Genomic DNA, 20,113 nt, shown 5'->3' with positions numbered 1-20,113 from the left:
TTGCAAATTTCCCATTTAAGGCCTTGACAGAGGTACAGCAATATAATAGGCATTTTATCTCCAGACCGGAGGGTTGGCAAAGGAATCCTAACTATGGCCTAGGGTTATGGCTGACCTTGGGTAGATAGCCTACTCTGTACCTATGGACCTATGAACCTATGTTCATAGTTTGTCCCATTCACACTTGTCTATCCCCTATCCTCTTTCTCATGTGTATATTTCTGTGGCACATGATTGACCTCTGTATTACCTGCAGGTATGCTGTCTACAGAGTGTATCTGTGTCCCTACCTCTGTGATACTGAGGACTACCACACATCCTTCACAGCATTACATGCATATGTCCATTCTATTATTCTTTGGCCTCTGGGAGGGGTGTTAAGGCAACGGTTACATGTCCCTGTTTGTGCGCGTCATGATGGTCTTTGACCAGCCTCCGTTCTTGATGTGGGATGGACGGTAGTGTTGGTGTGTGTTTGGCATGTGTTTTCACTGCCGGTACATCTGTGGGAGGTGGGGTTGGCACATGTTCCTCTTTGCAGGGGGCCCCATCCTGGACTTTTGTGTCATGCATCTACACTTGGCACGTGCCATATGTCCTGTGCTATTCCCAAAGTCGTGTATGCCTTCATGCATTACTACTGCGTGTTACTGGCTGTTTGTATGTGGTACACATGGCTATTATGGTGGTTGGCTTGGCCTATTCCCATGCTATGACATACCCATCCATCCGGGCATATGCATGTTATTCCGTCCTTTCCGTTGGCCGTGGGTGTTTGGCCATCCGGAAATGCTACTCTCAACATGTGATGTCCCACCTTCCCCTTCTGTGCCTGTGGCACCCTGTTAGGGCGTCCTGTTTGGTAGGCAGATGTTCCGCTATATGTGTTGTGTTTGACATGTCTGCATAGCTAATCATCAATGCGGTGGTTGAACATACCGCCTTGTCCAGATGTGTACAGTTATGTGCACCGTGGCATGTGCACGCCTATGAGGTTTCGACAGGTCCATACCACATGCGGGATGTACACATTCTGCCGATACATTCACATGCAGCCATTTGGATATCTGTACCTGAGGTGGGTTGTTAACATGTGGGGTACATATTTGCCCGCGTGGCACTGCCTAAGACAATACTTCTTACCACATTTCAGGTATGCCCATTGTGTGTAGGTGTGTAGCTGCAAAGGCTGCTAGCTGGGTTGGGTGCCGCGGTTGTACATGGAGTGCGGGATACATGCTATGATGGGGCTATTGTGTATTACATTTGCATGCATGAGTTCTGCTTCTGGATATTACGCAGACATACGCTGTCCTATGTGTATGTGAGCACGTTGCTGGAGTGTGGTACATGTTGCTATGCACATGTTTGCCTGTGTTTAGGGTATCTTGTTTCCTTCTTGTTGTTATATCGACACGGCTACCTGGCTGTGTACTCTCACTACTGCTGGTGACCATGCCCATGTCGCTACTTCTATGTCGGTGCGGCGTAGCTGACATGCTGCGGTACACCTTCACTGGGTATGCCCACTGACAGTGCATTGCGGGACGGACACGGTATTACGCGTATCCTTTGTTCCTTGGACGGGTACACTTAGGGCTTCGTGGGTTGATGTTTGGTTCTCCGTTTTGTTGGGACGGGTACTATGTTGCATAGTCTGCGTACGTTTCATTCTCCACGGGCCCTGGCTGGTGCGGTTACTATTACGGATGGCCTGTGGAAGTCAGCACTTTAGGTTGCTCATCGCCTGCCGGCTTGGCCACGCCTCCGGACGCATCCTACTTGGGCTCGCTCATGTGCCCTACGCACGTGTCTGTGGTTGCGGCGCGCACTCATTACTATGCATATGGCGCTGCTATGCCGACTATTCACTGCACCGCCGGCGCAAGCCTTACACCGGCCTTGCGCCGAGCTTCATGAATCCCGGGGAGAGTTTATCAGTTCTGAGGAAGTCTGTATGTTTGCAGATGAAAGCGCTTAACTCGTGGATGTAACTCGTGGATGTTTTTACTTGGAATTAAAGTTTTGTCACATTTCGAGCAGTGTCGTGGTCTATCCAGCTTTGCACCAGGTTTCCTGTTCAGTTTGGTCAGATTCAGAGGTTCTATAGTTGTTTGTGCTATGCTTATAGTGACTATTCCATATATCTTGCTATTGATGCAATGGACTCCTGGTTTGGCTCAAGCAGCTACTTACATATAATGTAGCTATCTGCTATATTGTACCCTTATTGGATTTAGGGTAAGGAAGAACAACTGTGATAGGGCTAGACACCCGACAGTGTGATCTAGATGATTTTCACTGTTGATGCGACTCCCCAAACCCATGAGCAAAAATGGAAAAAGAGGTCTCTGTCTCTGACTATTGATAAAATATGTCACACCATATAAAAATACTTGATTTCAAACTTTCAGTTAGGATTTATGGAAGCCTGCTAAACATCTATTAAACAGAGTGCAAACAGAATAGTTAAAATTTAACATCTCAAAGGTCATTTCTTAATAACAGGTTTCATAGAATAATAGCCATTTAAGTTTGGTTTACATGTATAATCTTTGTCATGGAATAATATTCACAGTCTTTTTAAAATTAAAATCATCCCCTTCTTTAATTGTTCTCTTATCAACCTATAAGGTTTTTAAAGTAAACATATATTTATTTTCATCTTTTAGTATGTTTAGCCAAGACATTTCTAAATGTCAAATAGATGATCCATTATTGTTTACCTAAACTCTCTGTTAGTCTTCAAAATATAAAATGCATCATAAGGACAAAATGTGGCCTAAATTAATTAAATTTCCAGTCATGCAATGTGCATTAATACTAGTATGCAAGAATTTTTGGTAACTGAACTGAAAGTGATAGCAGTATTCATACATTTTCACACACCACAATTCCTGCATGTATATCTATCTTTCCCCTGTGATACTGTAAGCGACCTTCTATTTCTATAACATAATTGCCGCTTCAAGTTCTTATTTTTAAAGTTAAAATTAGGAGGTTGTCAAAAAAAATGTGTGTGTACAGGACGAGAACTCTGCAAATTCAAAATAAGGAAATGTTAACATTTCAAAACTTGTAAGAATGAAGCACCTACTGGACATGTCTGATAACACTCAGACGTTCTGAATGGAGATCTAGGAGCAACGAGAACAAAATCTGCTCCATTTAAACAGTATATGTAAGATTAAAAATGTATATTTTTCAACCTTTGTGAATGAGATCACAGTGCAATGAGGATTGAAAAAGTTTCCTGTTTTCGCCACTGTAGTGTGATGCTGGACTTGGTATATATAATTAGCAGGGTGTGTGGGGGCACAGCCCACCACATGAGGGGTGGTGCAGGAGGGCTTGAGCCCTGCAAAACATTGAGAACTATATATTTATAATTTAAATTGTGTTTAAACAGAGTAGCTGCTGTCTTGTTTTCTCCGTGATCTCCATTCATAAAGTCTGATTGTTGATAAAAATGTGCAGTAGGTGCTTCGTCCTTACAAGATTCGAAATTTTAAAGTTTCATTATTTTGACTTTGCAGTCTTCTCTTCTCGTTAATTAGAATTTCAGTTTTCTGAACATTCAATCTACTGAAGTAGATATATATATATATATATATATATATATATATATATATATATATATATATATATATATATGGGTGCTAAACCATTTTATGATGAATTGTTCCTTCAGTGACTGAAGGCTTAACCATTTAACCATTTGTGGTCAGTGGGTGCTAGTAAGAGTGCTCTGAGTTAACGAACTATTCAAATGTTGAAGAGGTTGTTAACTTGAGGTGCTAGTCTGAATAAAGTATTTTCACATTTTTCCAGTATTTATTTGTTCATTCAAATAAAACTAGGTGATTCTTCTATAATGTTTATTAGGGCAGTTTTCATAGTTAAAAATTCCCAATATCTTTTAATTACCTCACAAATATTACTCTGAATATGTCATGTCCACTCTCGTCTTCTTCTCAGTATTTCATAATGACTATAATATGGAGCAGCATCAGTAGATCTTTAGTTAACTTTTGTATTACTGTACAGAAAAATCCTTAACCATTACATCTGATACACGATTCAGAGCCAGGTTATTTACATTACAGGGGTGACACGTATTTGATTATAGTCAAAATATGTAAGTTGTTGCTTGCAGAAAATATCCAAAACTCAAAAGATTGAAAACCTGGAATTTACTTCTTTTCACTTTTGTGCAAAATTCCAAATTCTCTCTGCTTGTTCCCAAAATTGGTATGTACTGTATATGTTGCAATGGGTGTCTGTGCATGTGTGTGCATGGGGTGGGGGTGGGGGGCTGCTGAGGAACTTGCCCTCTGCATACAGTAGGTTTTCTTTTTCGATATGTTTGCTTTTTGACTGTTAGATATTTTGAGTTGTTTGTCTTTTCGGCTATTCCCAGTTAGGGGTCACCACAGTGAAACTCCAATCTGCTAATTATTTGCAGTAGATTTTTTTATGGTGCCGAGTTGCCAGCCCAATGCCCAACCTTCAGCAAAGGCACTCCCATTTACGCATGTCTTTTGGAGGCCTTTCGACTGTGGGGAGGACATGCAGACTCCACACAGAAGGCACTCCAGCCGTGAATCGAACAGGAGAACCTCTTGCTGTGATGCAACAATGCTACCCCTACATATATTGTTAAACTTCATTGCAATTTGTTGAAGAATTGCCACTTTACTATCTCAGGGAACATACAATAATGTCATATGATGAGATTGGAAGGATTTTCAACAGTGAGTTTGGTGTGCTTATATTTTAACATATTCTGTCTTCCTCTGCCATTTTCTTTCTTACTTTGCTACAATAACTGGAGGGAAAGGAAGCCACTAAATCCCCACACCCCTTGACTCCCTTACTCAAGGGACCGGGAAAACTTAGAAATCCTTTATTAGTGACTTTGCTGTGCTTACATACTGCCCCCATGGCCTGAACTTTATTACTTCTAATGCCTGTAACTGTACTGTTTTTTGTGAATTTCTTGTATCGATTCACATCGCTACTTCAAATTTAGAAGAGCAGATCTAATTAAATTCACAACTGATACAACCATTGAGTTTTCCTCACCTCTCTCTGTCTCTCTTCATTTTTTCCTCTCTCTCTATACATAGAGCTTAAATGCTTCTGTGCAAATGGTTGAATCCTGTTCTGTAGCGCCTTCACAAAGAGATACAATTGAAATTGTTTTATGTCAATACATTACAGTTCAATGCTACATGTATTCTGTAAACAACTTAATTTAATAGCATTAGATTATCATACCTTTTTCCATACAGAATGGGACATCTCAGGCTTCTGCATATGCAGTTCAATTGACTTCTACTAACTGGAGAGGTGTGACAATTACCAGTGTTCTTCACATAGTATTTGTCCTTTATTCACTTAGTTTAGATATGTGAACTTAACAAATACATGTCAAGATATACTTACACACAGAATAGAGGAAGATCTGCCTGCTCCCTACTGTATACTCTAAAGAAGATTAGACCTTCACTGTGCTGTTTCAGTATCACATACTTCAGTCTCAGGACAGTCAGTGGTTCTTTCAGGACCTTTTATCAGGAATTGGGGTTTTATATATAAATATATATATATATATATATATATATATATATATATATATATATATATATATATATATATATATATATATATATATATATATATATATATATATATAATATAAATCCAAAACGCCAAGTGCACAGAACGTATAGGTGAGTGCATGGAATCAATAATATTCCCCCAAAACAATCCAGCACTTCACTGTAATAAAATAAATCCATACAGCCATGGTGAAAAGAAGTTTATTCAGGCATCACCCGCTCAATACAGACCGGTGGCCGGTTTCACTTCACATAAACTTCTTTTTGCCAAGGCTGTATGGATTTATTTTATTACAATGAAGTGCTGGATTGTTTTGGGTGTGTCTATATATATATATATATATATCTATATCTATATATATATATATATATATATATATATATATCTATATACATATATATATATATATATATATATAGATATATATATATATATATATATATATATATATATATATATATATATATATATATATATATATATATATATATATATATATATATATATCTATATATATATATGTGTGTGTGTGTGTGTGTGTGTGTGTGTGTGTATATGCAGTTTGCGACAAACTAAGTTGTCCCGGTCCCTTGAGTAAGGGAGTAAAGGGGTGTGGGGAGGGTATAGTGGTAAAAAGGAAGGTAAGGATTGCAGTTGGCTAGGATAGTGGGTTTGTGGTGGTGAAACGGTTAAGGAGAGAGGGAGATTTAAAAGGAAGTGAGGTAGGAGTAAGTGGGACTTCTGACAGTACTAAGGGTTTGGGATTAGAGGAAGTAGGCACATTTGGCATGAGTTGGTGGAGTGATAACTAGCTTATGTCCAGACAACCTGTAGGTATAATGGATGAAGGTAGGCCTTGGATGGTGGGGAGAGAAGGGGTTAAGTGGTCTGGGTCAGTCCCCCCTTTGGTGTTTTCTAAGGATTAGGTTAAGGGGGCTGGAGTCGGGGAAGTTAGTTTGAGCTTACTGATAGGAAAGGGTGATAGAGTACTGTGTTGGTCTGTGTGTGTGTGTGTATGTGTGTGTGTGTGTGTGTGTGTGTGTGTGTGAACAGTTGGGGGAGGGGATAACAAAAAAAAATAGAATAATGTAGTTATGGATAATAAAGTGGATGGGAATATGCTAGGCTTACCTGGGTGGATGAAGTTTTCCTTGCTCCCTGTCGTCCGCCGATCTCCTGGGGATTTGTCGGGCTTTGTTTGGTGGGGCCATGTGGTTGAGGGACATCTGTGGGGGGAGGCTGGGCCTGTCCTTAGCTCTGTCAGGTAGCAGGCCGTCGGTGCCATGCAGTCGGGGTGAAATTAAAAAAAAAAAAAAAAAAAGTAAGACGTTCTCCCGGTGGTCATGGTAGGCAAAGGGGGGCCCATCAGTGTAATCCGGTCCCAGTTAGGTTGGGGGTAGCAGTAGATCATCCCCTCATGCTCCCTGGTGGGTTTGTGGGCTGGTTGTGTTCGTTCCTGTGGTAGATGTTCTCCCGGTGGTCGTGGTTGGCGATTGCATTGGGGTATAGCGACGGATCAGCTCCTCGGGGGTCCAGCGTGTTCCTGGCTCCATTTCATTGGTGGTAGTGGTGATGTTTGCAGTTCATGCTCCCTGGGGGATTCGTGGGTGTCTGTCTGCTCTCCAGTTCCCCTTCAGGATGGTGTTGCAGTCATCTGGGTGTCCCTCGGTGTTTGAGTATCTTATCCCTGGTGGGTTCGTGGGTCCAGCGTGTACCCGGCTCCATTTTCTTTGGTGGTAGTGACAGTGTTTGTGGTTCACGCTCCCTGCGGGGTTCATGGGTGTCCGTTTGCCTCTCCAGTTCCCCTTCAGAATGGCATTGCAGTTGTCCTGAGTATCTTATCCCTGGTGGGTTCATAGGCTGATGTGTCCGTGTTGCTCCCCCAGTGTTTGTGGTTTGAGTTCGGGGGTCTGTCGTCTTCTTCATCGGTGGTATAGTGGCAGTTTTTGGTCCATGCTCTTTGGTGGGTTCATGGGTGATGGTCAGTCTTCTGGTCTTTCAGGATGGTGTCGTGGTCAGTCAGGTGTCCCTCTGTCCCAGTTTTCGGTGGTGGCGGTGGTGATATGGCTTCTCCATCCTCCCTGGTGGTGTAGTGGGTTGCTGTTGCCAGTCTTTCAGCTGTTAGGTCCTAGAACCGGTTCGTGCATGTGCACTGTGTGGAATAACTGTAACTTAGATAGAGGATCATGCTGGGAGGGAAGGTAAGTGTGTTTGGCCTTGTTTGTGTGAGTGGTGAGGGGATTGGGTGGCTGACTGATAGGGAGATAGTTAGAGGGACTTAAGTAATTAATTATTTTTTTTTTCTCCTCATAGATTCATAGGGGGAGGGATATTGATAGGGGATATGCTCGGGTAGGATGGGGTACTAATGGTAGGAGATGTGGCTGACAGGATGGGTGAAAGGTGGTGGTTTGCAGGCAGGGATAAGTTAAGGTGCAGGGCAAGGCAATACTAGGGGTTTGGGGGGAGTAAGGCAGTTGGGCTTATAGAATAGTGCTAATATTTTGTTTCTCTTTTACAGATGGCCAAATTACCAGAGCTGAGGCAGAAGTGGAAAGCAATTGTGGTCCAGGCAGAAGAGCTATTCCAGGAGGTGACAACATCAGAGGTGGTACAGGAACTTGAACAGACTCCAGGTTGGAAGAGGTGATGCACAGCAGTGAGAACCCCAGCCGGGGGAAAAAGCAGCAGGCAGTGCAGCAGGGGATAGCAGTGGAGACTCCAGTTCCCAGCACATCGCAATACGAAAGTGCACATAATGGTTTTATTACAGCAGCATTGTCGGGGGAGCTAGGGGTTGAGGATGGTGGGGTGGGGAGGGATGATGACTTGGCAGTTGGGGTTCTCGGGGACGGTGTGCAAGGGATAGAGGAGGTGCAGAGGCAACTAGCACAGGGTGCCAGGTACCCAGTTAGAGATGCTACGGGGGGTGGGTGGTTCTGGGGACAGTTTGGGCTTGGGCTCGGAGGTAGGCTCTGATTTTGGGCTGCGGCCTGGGGATTGGTTGGCTACTCAGTCTTTGGGGCAGGGGACAGGAGCAGTTATTCTGACTCCGCACATTTCGGGTCCGGTTAAGGAAAAAATTTGAAAAGGGGAGTATGCAGATTTGTTTGAGCTGATTGATATGGAAGGGGTCCAATGGCTAGTGGAAGCAGAGTCCTCTAACAGTAAGGACTTGTTAGCGGCCTTAGCAGCATTGGGAAGGCAGAGGGTAGGTAAGTTTCGCCATAGGACGTGAGATAATTGGGTGGTTGGCTTTATTTATTTTATAGCAGTGCAGCTGGAGAAGGACGGGTACTTGGCTCTGCTGCTGCTAGACTATTTCCTTACCATTCATGAGGCAAAGCGGTTAAGGCCGGGTAATGCGTGGCTCTGGTATGAACAGCGTTTCCGCAAATGGAAGGCTGTGGACCAGTCACTTTGTTGGGAGGTATGTCACCCAGATCTATGGTTGGCTATGATGATAGATAGTTAGGTGGGCTTTAACAGAAGGTTGAGTGGACTGGAAATAGTGGGTATGTGTTGGTCATTTAATAGTTGCTCCTGTTCATGGGTGGGGTGCAAATTTGCCCATGTTTGTTTGAGATGTGGAGGGGGTCATTTGGCCACTAGCTGTGGTTGGCAGGATTTGTCCTGGAACTCCAATGTGATGGGTCATGAAGGTGGTTTTGGTGGGTCAGACTTTCAGCCAGCCTGGGGGAGGGGTAATTTTCATGGGCCCTGGGGATTTGGACTCAGGTTCTTTAGAGGCAATAGAGGGAGGGGTGCCATTCCCTATTAAGGAGGAGGTTCTCTGGGATAAGCTTCATCGGTTTCCTGGCTTGGCCATTAAAGAGGAGATAAGACAGGGTTTTCAAAAGGGGTTTCCTATTAAGTCCACAGTGGGAAGGGGTGGGGCGGTTGTAAGAATTTATGATCTGTTCAAGGTAAAGAGGACATCTTGGTGGCTTTATTGGAGAAGGAGAGTAGGGTGGGGCAGTTATTGGGTCCATTTGATAGTCTGCCTTTTAGTACTTACAGGGTGTCACCTTTAGGATTGCTGCCAAAGAAGCGAGAAGGGGAATTCAGAATGTTACATCACTTGTCTTATCCGGAAGGGAATTCAGTAAATGATTTTATTGCAGAAGAGCAGGTTAGGGTGCATTACGCTTCCTTAGATGATGTAGTAAAAATGATTAGGGAATTTAGGGAGCCATGGTTGGTTAAGGTCGACATTGAGTCAGCTTTTCGATTGTTGCCTATTAGGAGGGAAGATTGGACACTATTGGGGATGTGGGTAGGAGATAAGTACTACTTTGATAAATCTATGCCCATGGGTTTTTTAGTGGCATGTGCGACTTTTGAGAAGTTCAGTACAGTATTGGATTGGATTTGGCAGCAAAAAGTGGGGACTCAAAAGGCAGTGCATTATTTAGATGATTTTCTGTTGGTGGGCGAAGGAAAGGTAGGAGCACAGGATGGTTTGCGGGAATTTATGGTTATGTGTGAGGAGTTAGAGGTACTATTGGCTCAGCATAAAATGGAGGGTCCAGCAAGGGCATTAGAATTTCTTGGATTAACAGTTGATGTGGAGCGGGGATTGTTTTCTTTACCAGGGAATAAAATAGAGAGGCTTAGGTCGGTGATACATTCGGTGTTCGGTAAGGATAAGATTCGGATCCGTTCAGTTATGGAGTTGCTGGGGCTTTTGAATTTTGCCTGTCGAGTGTTACACCCAGGGTGAGCTTTTTGTAAGTCACTGGTGTACTTGCTGAAAGGGGGTAGGAGCAAACACCATTAAGTTAGGGTAACCCAACTGGTGCGGGAGGACTTGGGGTTGGGGAATGGGTTTTTGCAACAATTTAATGGGATATCTTTTTGGCAGTCAGACTGGGTGGGGCAGGCAGAACTTCAGTTGTTTATGGATGCAGCTGGGGTGCTGGCATGGGGGCCTATTTTAAGGGTCAGTGGTTTGTGGCTGAATGGCCTCGGGATTGGGAGGAGGTATGGAAGCGGGATGTGGCCTTTCTGGAATTGATGCCTATATGGGCAGCTTTGGTGGTGTGGAAGGAGCAATTGAAGGGCAAACGAGTAGTTTTTCACTTAGACAATATGACTTAGTGAGGGTATTGCAAAAGAAGACAGCTAAGACAGGCTTGTTATTGTTAGTATTAGGTAAACTGGTTTTGCAGAGCCTTCTAATAATTTTTTTCTTTTACAGGAGTGCATGTGCCTGGTATAAGAAATGAGATTGCTAATAGCTTGTCCCAATTGTAGTTTTGCAGGTTTCGATGGTTGGTTCCTTGGGCGAAGGAGGTGCCAGAAATCCTGCCAGAGGAGGTGTGGAATCTTGCGTCGATGTAGCCAGGCAGTTGGTACAGCATTCCTGGGCCCCTTCTACAAGGAAGGTGTATGGTAGGGCTCTTTCTGATTTTAATGAGTTTATTTTGCAGCTGCCAGAGGAGGAAGAGGTATGGTCAGAGGAATTAATACTGCGATATGTAGCTCATGCTTGGGGGTTAGGCAGGGCTTTGCAGATGGTTAAGGTGGATTTGGCTGCAATTAGCATTTTCGCTGAGGTAGTGAGGTTGCAGGATTTCAGTACATCTTGGACATTAGGGCATATGTGAAGGGGTTGGGGTATAATGGTGGTGGAATGTAAGGATATTAGATGGCCAATTACGAGCGTTATATTGAAAGTTTTGTTGAAAGGGTTAGGTTTGTTGCAAAAGGGGTCTCTGGATTATTTTATGTAGGGTACATTATGCACATGGTATATTTTGGCGCTTTTCATATTTCGGAGTTGTTGGGCTCATTATATTGGAAGGATGTCATTATAGGGGAGGGCGAGGTTACTATTGCAATAAGGAGGAGTAAGACAGATCAGTTGGGTAGGGGATGTGTGGTGGTGCTTAAAACTGACAGGAATCATTGCATTTGTCCAGTAATGTGGGCAAAAGAATTTGTGAGGAGGTGAAAGGGGAGTGTGGATCAGTTAATTTTTTGTTCAGTGGATGGGAAGATGGTGTCGAGTAGTAGATTCATACTTTTGGTGAGGAATGTTTTACATTGTATGGGATTTCCAGTGGAGAGGTTTGCAGTTCATCGTTCAGGATAGGTAGGGCTTCAGATTTAGCTAGAAAGTGAAGTTCTATTGAATTGATTAAAAGAGTGGGGAGGTGGTCTTCAAATGCATTTTTGTCTTATATTAGATAAGTTGTGGTCTGATTATTAATTTTTCTTCTTTTCTTTTAGGGAAGCACATTATCATCTTGGGGCATTCGTTCATCCAGTGGACAGAGAAGCGTGCTTTAGTTAGGGATGATAGGGTAAATTTGGGTTTAGCACATTTAGGGTGGTCAGTATCCTGGCATGGTGTTAGGAGGCTTAGGTGGGATGGGTTGTTACATGAATTTGAGAGGGCTAAACTGAAGGTGGGTTGTCCATGTATATTAGTCATTCATTTAGGGGGTAATGACTTGGGCATTGGTCCTAAAAAACAATTGGTGGACATTATGCTGTGAGATTTGATGACATTACAGGCATTGTACCCAGGTATGGAAATTGTGCAGTCAGAGTTGGTTCTGCGTTTGTGTTGGAGGGCTGCATATAGTCATATGGCAATTGAAAGGGTTAGAAGATGTGTGAATCAAAGGTTGGCTAGGCAATTAAGAATTTTGGGGATGTATACTATTGACCATAGAGATTTTGGGGATGGAGAGGAGTCTTGGTATCGAATGGATGAAGTACACCTTAATGATGTGGGTCTGGATCTTTTTAATTTGCATCTGAAACTTTTTTTAGAAGATATGATTGTGGCTAAGGTTTAGGAGGGGGAACAGCCTGGGATCAGGCTGGTGGTGGAGAAGAGGGATAGGATTGTCCTCTTCTGTTCCCCCTCTAAAGAAGGTGTATTGGTTTATGGTTTTGGTATGGTGTGAGGTGAGTAGGTACACTGCCTCTTTGTGTGGGTGAGTAATTACGCTGCCCCAGTGGAGAAGGTATCAAGGTGAGTTGGTACGCTGCCTTGAGGTAAAGTTTGTCCAGGGTGAGTGGTGATGCTGCCCGGAGATCATCGTTGCTAAAGAAGTTAATTAATCTTGGTTTTTGTGTACATAGTTCATTGTATAATACAGTTTAATAAAGGTCATCAAATGTCTTTTTGTGTGTAGTGTAGTCATTTAAGGGGGGATGGGACAAACTGAGTTTGGGATAAACTAAGTTGTCCCGGTCCCTCGAGTAAGGGAGTAAAGGGGTGTGGGAAGGGTATAGTGGTAGAAAGGAAGGTAAGGATTTCAGCTGGTTAGGATAGTGGGTTTGTGATGGTGAAAGGGTTAAGGAGAGAGGGAGATGTAAAAGGAAGTGAGGTAGGAGTAGGTGGGACTTCTGACAGTACTAAGGGTTTGGGATTAGAGGAAGTAGGCACATTTGACGTGAGTTGGTGGCCCTCCCACCCTCCTCTTTTATATATGGATGTTAGATGTGGGCAATTTGAGGCAGAGAAGAGGGACAGGATTGTCCTCTTTTGTTCCCCCTCTAAAGAAGGTGTATTGGTTTATGGTTTTGGTATGGTGTGAGGTGAGTAGGTAGGCTGCCTCTTTATGTGGGTGAGTAGATACGCTGCCCTGGTGAAGAAGGTATCAAGGTGAGGTGGTACTCTGCCTTGAGGTAAAGTTCATCCAGGGTGAGTGGTGATGCTGCCCGGAGATCATCGTTGCCGAAGAAGTTAATTAATCTTGGTTTTCCTGTACATAGTTCATTGTATAATACAGTTTAATAAAGGCTGTCAAATGCCTTTTTGTGTGTAGTGTTGTCATTTAAAGGGGGACGGGACAAATATATATATATATATATATATATATATATATATATATATATATATGAGAATACTGCAACTTAATTGAATAACATAATTTTCCTTCCTTTACCTTCCTCCATGCAGGATATGAGGTCTCCATCCTGTTCATGCACAGACTGGTGGTCCTCATTAACACTGGTGGTATGGCCCATTATGCTCCCTTTCCAGACACAGCCTAGCTAGCCTAATCCTCTGCACATTTACAGAGTCTGTCCACCACCTTCTAATGCACACTTAAATAACCTACTTAGTAAGTATTACTGCTGCTCCTTTAACTTGTGAAAAACCAACATTTACTTTGTTCTGACCTCATATTCTTCACAGATGCACACTGCCTAAGATAATGGGTGACAAATGCCCAAAATCTAGGACACCTCTTAGTTACTGCTCTTATAAATGTAGATAGTTGCTGGGATAACATGTTTTGCATCAGCATGCATTCTGTGATGGATCTAAATGTATATCATTATTTAGTGACTTCAGTCTTTAATAATTTGCCAGAAAACCACGTTTTATGAAGAACAAACCAAAAATATGAAGCAAAAATCTGAATGTTCTGCAAAAATCTAGTTAGCTGAGAGGTATAATAAATAGTCTTGTAGTCGGTGAGGATGCAGGCTCTTGTTTCCTATAACCAAGGTACATGGTTTGAGCCAGAGCAAGTTAATTAACTAACCAGCCATCCCTAACTAGGACATTTCACACACGCACACACACACACACACACACACACACACACACACACACACACACACACACACACACACACACACACACACACACACACACACACCCTTACTGGCATCTCCTGAAAGAATGTCCATCTTATCTGATGAAGAAAGAAAGCAGACCAAGCAACTTTAAATTTCTGTATGCACTGAACTGAAGAAGAAGCTATGGCAACCAATATGTGTGTGTCGACATGCACAGATGCAGAGTGCATTCCTGAAAAGGAATGCTGCTAAAAAAAGACAGACATGTAAAGTTTTTTTTTTTTAATTAAAAATTAAATATGGCATCCCCCTGACCAGTTGGCCCCCTGGCCAAAGGGCCCCAGGCTATTGTGAGGTTGTCTAGTGCTGGACTGGCTCTGCCTCTTAAACAAAATTCCTATCAATGTCCCCCTCATTGCAGATGGAGTACACGCACTTCATTTATTTCCTGTGTCAGGTTTATATCAAGCAATCCCTTTCATATCTCTACAACTTCTAAATAACAAAAAGCTTCATGCCAAATCAAGTAAAATGATGATAGTTAAATATATACCCTGAACCTCCTAACTAGTGCAAATGATTTTTTAGCAATCAATATGCTACATACCTAGGCAAAGTATTCAAAAGGCATATATATCTATATCTATATCTATAGCTATATCTATCTGTCTATATGCATCTACATATATATATATATGTGTGTGTGTGTGTGTGTGTGTGTGTGTGTGTGTGTGTGTATAAGTTTGTATGTGTGTGTGTGTGTGTGTGTGTATATATATATCTATATATATATCTATATATATATATATATATATATATATATATATATATATATATATGTATGTATATAAATAACAAAACTTCCTAAGATAGTCCAAAGGCAGAGTGAGTCAACACAATTATATACCAAGTATCCCAAAAGAACAAGAAGGCAGAATATTAAAATTCAATAATCCAACAAAAGACAAATCCAGAACAGACGTCCACAAAGCTTGATTTAATAGAATGTAAGTGTGAGTGTATAAGTTTGTATGTGTGTGTGTGTGTGTGTGTGTGTGTGTGTGTGTGTGTGTGTGTGTGTGTGTGTGTGTGTGTGTGTGTGTGTGTGTATGTATATATATATATATATATATATATAAATATATATATATATATATATATATATATATATAGATATATATATATATATATATATAGATATAGCTATATAAATAACAAAACTTCCCAAGATAGTCCAAAGGCAGAGTGAGTCAACAAAATTATATACCAAGTATCCCAAAAGAACAAGAAGGCAGAATATTAAAATTCAATAATCCACCAAAAGACAAATCCAGAACAGACCTCCACAAAGCTTGATTTAATAGAATGTAAGCGCGTTCATAACATAAGTTACTTCATCAGACAAATAAAAACACATACTAACACAGCCATTTAAATAGTAAGCATCACCAATCAACTACTAACATTTCCCTCCTTTTTTTTAAACTAATTAGCAATTAAAGGTGCATTATGCAACAATATAACAAATACATTAAAATGTATGTAAATACAAAAATTCATATAAAAAATAGCAAGTTAAAACAAATTAATAACAAGCTTACTAGCTCTTAACTTTTCTACCTTTCAGCACTGGTTTCAAAGGCACTATATCAATTCTACCTTCTTGTTCTTTTGGGAGACTTGGTATATATATATATATATATATATATATATATATATATATATATATATATATATATATATATTATATATATCAATATAGATTAGATATAGATATAGAACTATATAAATCAACTCCTTGAATATCTTCAGTTCTGTAGGACCCTTTTTTGACAACATCAATGAGTCTGGTCAGACAGATACACTATGACCTCCCTATACCCTCAGTGAAACATAATCAAGTATGCAATTAAAGACCAAGTTACTGGATCCCTTTTCAATGATTTCACAAATGCTTTCAATATTATAAACCCAGTCCCATTATTACATTACCTTTAGTTAGCAGAAATCAGTTCTGAAGCAATACAATGGTTCAGTATATTCTTTCCTAACTGACTAATCATGGTACAAATAGGTTCCCCCTTACCTCTTCTTCAAAAAGGTGTTCCAGAGTATTATGTGGCATATCCCATACTGCCATCATTATTTGTCAACAAGGTTCTCATAGATTTTCCTGATCTCACCATCATGCTGTAAGTTGATGGTATGGCTCTTTATAAACCAAGCTGAGCCCCATTTATTATTACAAAACATCAAAAAGGATAGTGTAGCACTAACAAATTGCCTAAAACATATGAGTTCCTATTTAATCCCATGAAAACTACTCAGAATGTGCTTTATGTTACGTCTCAAAAACTGGCCAAAATTCCAGTTAATTGGGCTATTACCTAAACTAACTTAAAAAGTCCATAAGTTGGGCTATTACCTAAACTAACTTAAAAGGTCCATATGTCCAAATAATTATTTATTTGTTTACTTTCGTTTACCGGGATAGTCCGACTAAGTAGTAGCCCATTTTCAGAGGAGGTCCGGGGAGAAAATTATAATAAATTATAAATAATTCAGCATGTTGCTTTACTTACGTGTCATATCTCTGGGTCAATTGGCTGAAGAGAGCAACACATTCTACTTTGAAAGGAGATAAGGCTAAAGAAGCTTGAGTACACTAATATATAACATTAGTTTAGGTACTAATATAAGCCTAGTTATTTTTAAAACTGTGAAAAATCAATTTCTGTTAGATCTAGAGTTATCCTATGGCTAATATGGTGAAGAAGATCCCCAAACCTCACCAAAGCTCTAATGCTATCTGTTCCCAGTAAGAGTTTTAATTATAGTAACCCCATATTAAGCAACAATATCTAAATAGATCATACATATCTACATCTCAGATACTTCAATCAACTATTTGCACACTACTATAGCCAACAAATTTTGCTGCTTGTATGCATTATCTACACAAACTAGATCTTTGTCAGACTAACTACTAAAATTTAAAATAACTATATTTATTGGGCTTACTACAGCAAACAAGATTTACTATTTTTTTTCACAGAATGAGGCATTTCTTGGACATGTCTAACATTTCAAGGATCTGGTAACTATTCTTAACTGAATTAGTTAGGATATAGGACTATCATCTATATAGAAGAAGCACGGGTCAAATTATTTCACAAATATTATTTATAGTTGACCCAGTCTCTTAAATAAGGGCCTATTACAAAATGTATAATTTGGGTGATAAATGGAAACTTTTCCTGTTTTATTCACTTACCTTGAATGACTTCCCCTTTGTCGTACTAGCAAGAACTGGAGCTGATGTTTGGCGATAAGATGCATTCAGTTACAAAAAATTTCTAGAATTTTATGTATCAGCATTTTGTACAAAACGGTTGCCTCAAGGAAAGCAATTTATTGATGTTGAATAGTAGTTGTAGACTTGGTAGGTTACTAGACTATGCTTTTTGAATAAATGTCAGCAATTTCTATCAGTTATCTGATAACTTTTTATACACACTATAATGGCCCTGAGATATAAATTTGGGAACTACTACTTGCAGTCTTTTGCCAAATATCTTGTACTATATTCATTAGTCAGAATTTGACAATAAAATATGGTACCAGAAGAAGTAGCAGGAATCACCAAAACCAACCTCAAATGCTTTTCTTAAATCAGCTTGTCTGTGTTTCTTTTGCAAAATTTTCACTTTTCTTCCCTCTTTTTACTTTTTAGAGTGACTGAATAAAAAGCATTCTTTATTAAAAAAAACTTGTTTTACTTATATTTTTAGTTTTTACTTTGTAGAGTAACTGAATATAAAGCACTATTTTTTAGTTAGATTTTTAGTTTTTACATTTTGTGCTTCCCATACCTACACAGGTGTACTACAACATTGTAAGCCAGATTAGCTTGTTTTTCTTGCTCTGGTGCTGTTCACTGTTGTCAGATGACTAACAGAGAGGTCTGCTCATGCAACCTAATATGGAGCCATCTGCATAGGAATCATCATTTGTTGGGAACCAGGGAACAAGGCTGCTAGGTGGAAATGGCTTCTTTTAAAATATTATAAAGCCAGGCATACACATATTTAAACTTCTAATGTCACTGAAATGAAGGGAGTATGGGTGCCAAAGATTCACAGATGGGATGCCTTATGCATGATGAGGCCAACAAACAAGGTAAGATAAACTGAATGTTGTACTGCTGTAGGAGGCAGAAGAATGTATGTAGCTGGCTGTCACCACTATTGTGTTTGGGGAGGAGTTATCATAGTAATGCTATACATCTGTATAGTGGTGTGGTGGGTGGGGTTCATCCCTGCAATGGTGTGGGCAAATGTGACAGATACCATAGTGTTGGGGAGTGCGCACGCATGTGTGTGTGTGTGTGTGTGTGTGTGTGTGTGTGTGTGTGTGTGTGTGTGTGTGTGTGTGTGTGTCTGTGTGTGTGTGTGTGTGTGTGTCTGTGTGTATCTATGGAGGAAATTATGTAGGTAGATATGAGAGTGTGTGTGCGTGTGTGTGTGTGTGTGTGTGTGTGTGTGTGTGTGTGTGTGTGTGTGTGTGTGTGTGTGTGTGTGTGTGAGAGAGAGTACTAGCCTTAGACTTACTGTACCATATATCAAGATCATTAATGAGTAGCTATTTCACTTTATTGATACACAGAATGCTTTTAGGGAAGCTAGTCTACTTAATTTAAAAAAAAAAATCACCACTTATTCCTCCAGTACTCCAGTCATTCTAAGATTTCTCCTCCATGTTTTATCTTCCATTGTAACTAATAATTGTTCAGCATTGTGAAGCCAATCAACAGTTTCATCTTTCATCTGGTCAACCTTTCTTTTTAAGTATCTTAGGGTGACCTGTTCAGTCTTTCAGAAATCTCATTAAACTTTACTAATTCTGCTAATATTCAAAAGCCTAGAGGGGAGAGGTGCAGACTATCCCTGGCAAAGCAGTGTGGACCATCTTCTTCCATGCTGACAAATATTGCATCTCCTTAGAATGATACCAGAAATTAAGCCAGTTATTAAAGTCAATCATCTTTTGTCTGTATTGTGGCATTATCCATAAAGAAGGTAAAATGCTGCTAAATGCTAGGATCATACCAGCCTGAGACACATATTCCGAGAGCTCCATGATGTCTCTCTTCATATAGTCTAGGGAGGTACATCTCAGGTCATTTACTCCCACATGGACTATGACTGAGTCATATTGGTAATTGTGGTCCAGTGACCTGAGTGCATGTGTAATGTGACAGATTCTTGCCCCTGATAAGCAACTGACCATAACTTTCTCCTTACTCAGCCTGGTGAGATGGACATCAGTATGTCTCATGATAGAGTCCCCAATGACTAGAATGTTGGATTGTGTGGTGACTTGCCTTATGGACTTAGAGGTAGAGGCTCCATGAGATGTATCTCTATGTGTTGATGTGAGTGCTGTTTTGAAAGAGTGCATTTGGGGCTGCTGAGTGCATTTGTTATGTGTACTTCATCTAGGAGGTCTTTGTGGTTTAGGCAGATTATATGTAAGTGCCTCAGCATTTGCGGGTCTGTATGTATGCTTTGAATTTTGCATGATGGTGAAGCGTGTGTACTACTGACAACCTTTTTGACATTATAAGTACTTTTATGTGAGAGCTTTGCCTCCAGTGACATTGTGTAAATACATCTCTCACATACCATATCAGTTTGTTTGACAATTAACTGGTTGTCAGCAAACATGAGGCAATTTCTACATTGCTCTAGGATGCCCATATCCACCAAGCCAGTAATGGAGACAGTAGGAAAGTTCATATCCATGGCAACAGACCCTTTGTTATTGATTAGATAGCTGGAGTGAGAATATCAGTTACTGTCAGGCGTATCCGGTTTGCAATTATGTGGACAGTGCTTGTCACAGCAAATTAGTTGTCCTGTATGCAACTAGGTATTGG

This window comes from Protopterus annectens, chromosome 1.part0 (assembly GCF_019279795.1).
Source record: "Protopterus annectens isolate FY-2018-M chromosome 1.part0, PAN1.0, whole genome shotgun sequence".
Classification (NCBI taxonomy): domain Eukaryota; kingdom Metazoa; phylum Chordata; order Ceratodontiformes; family Protopteridae; genus Protopterus; species Protopterus annectens.
This window is presented reverse-complemented; position numbering follows the sequence as displayed.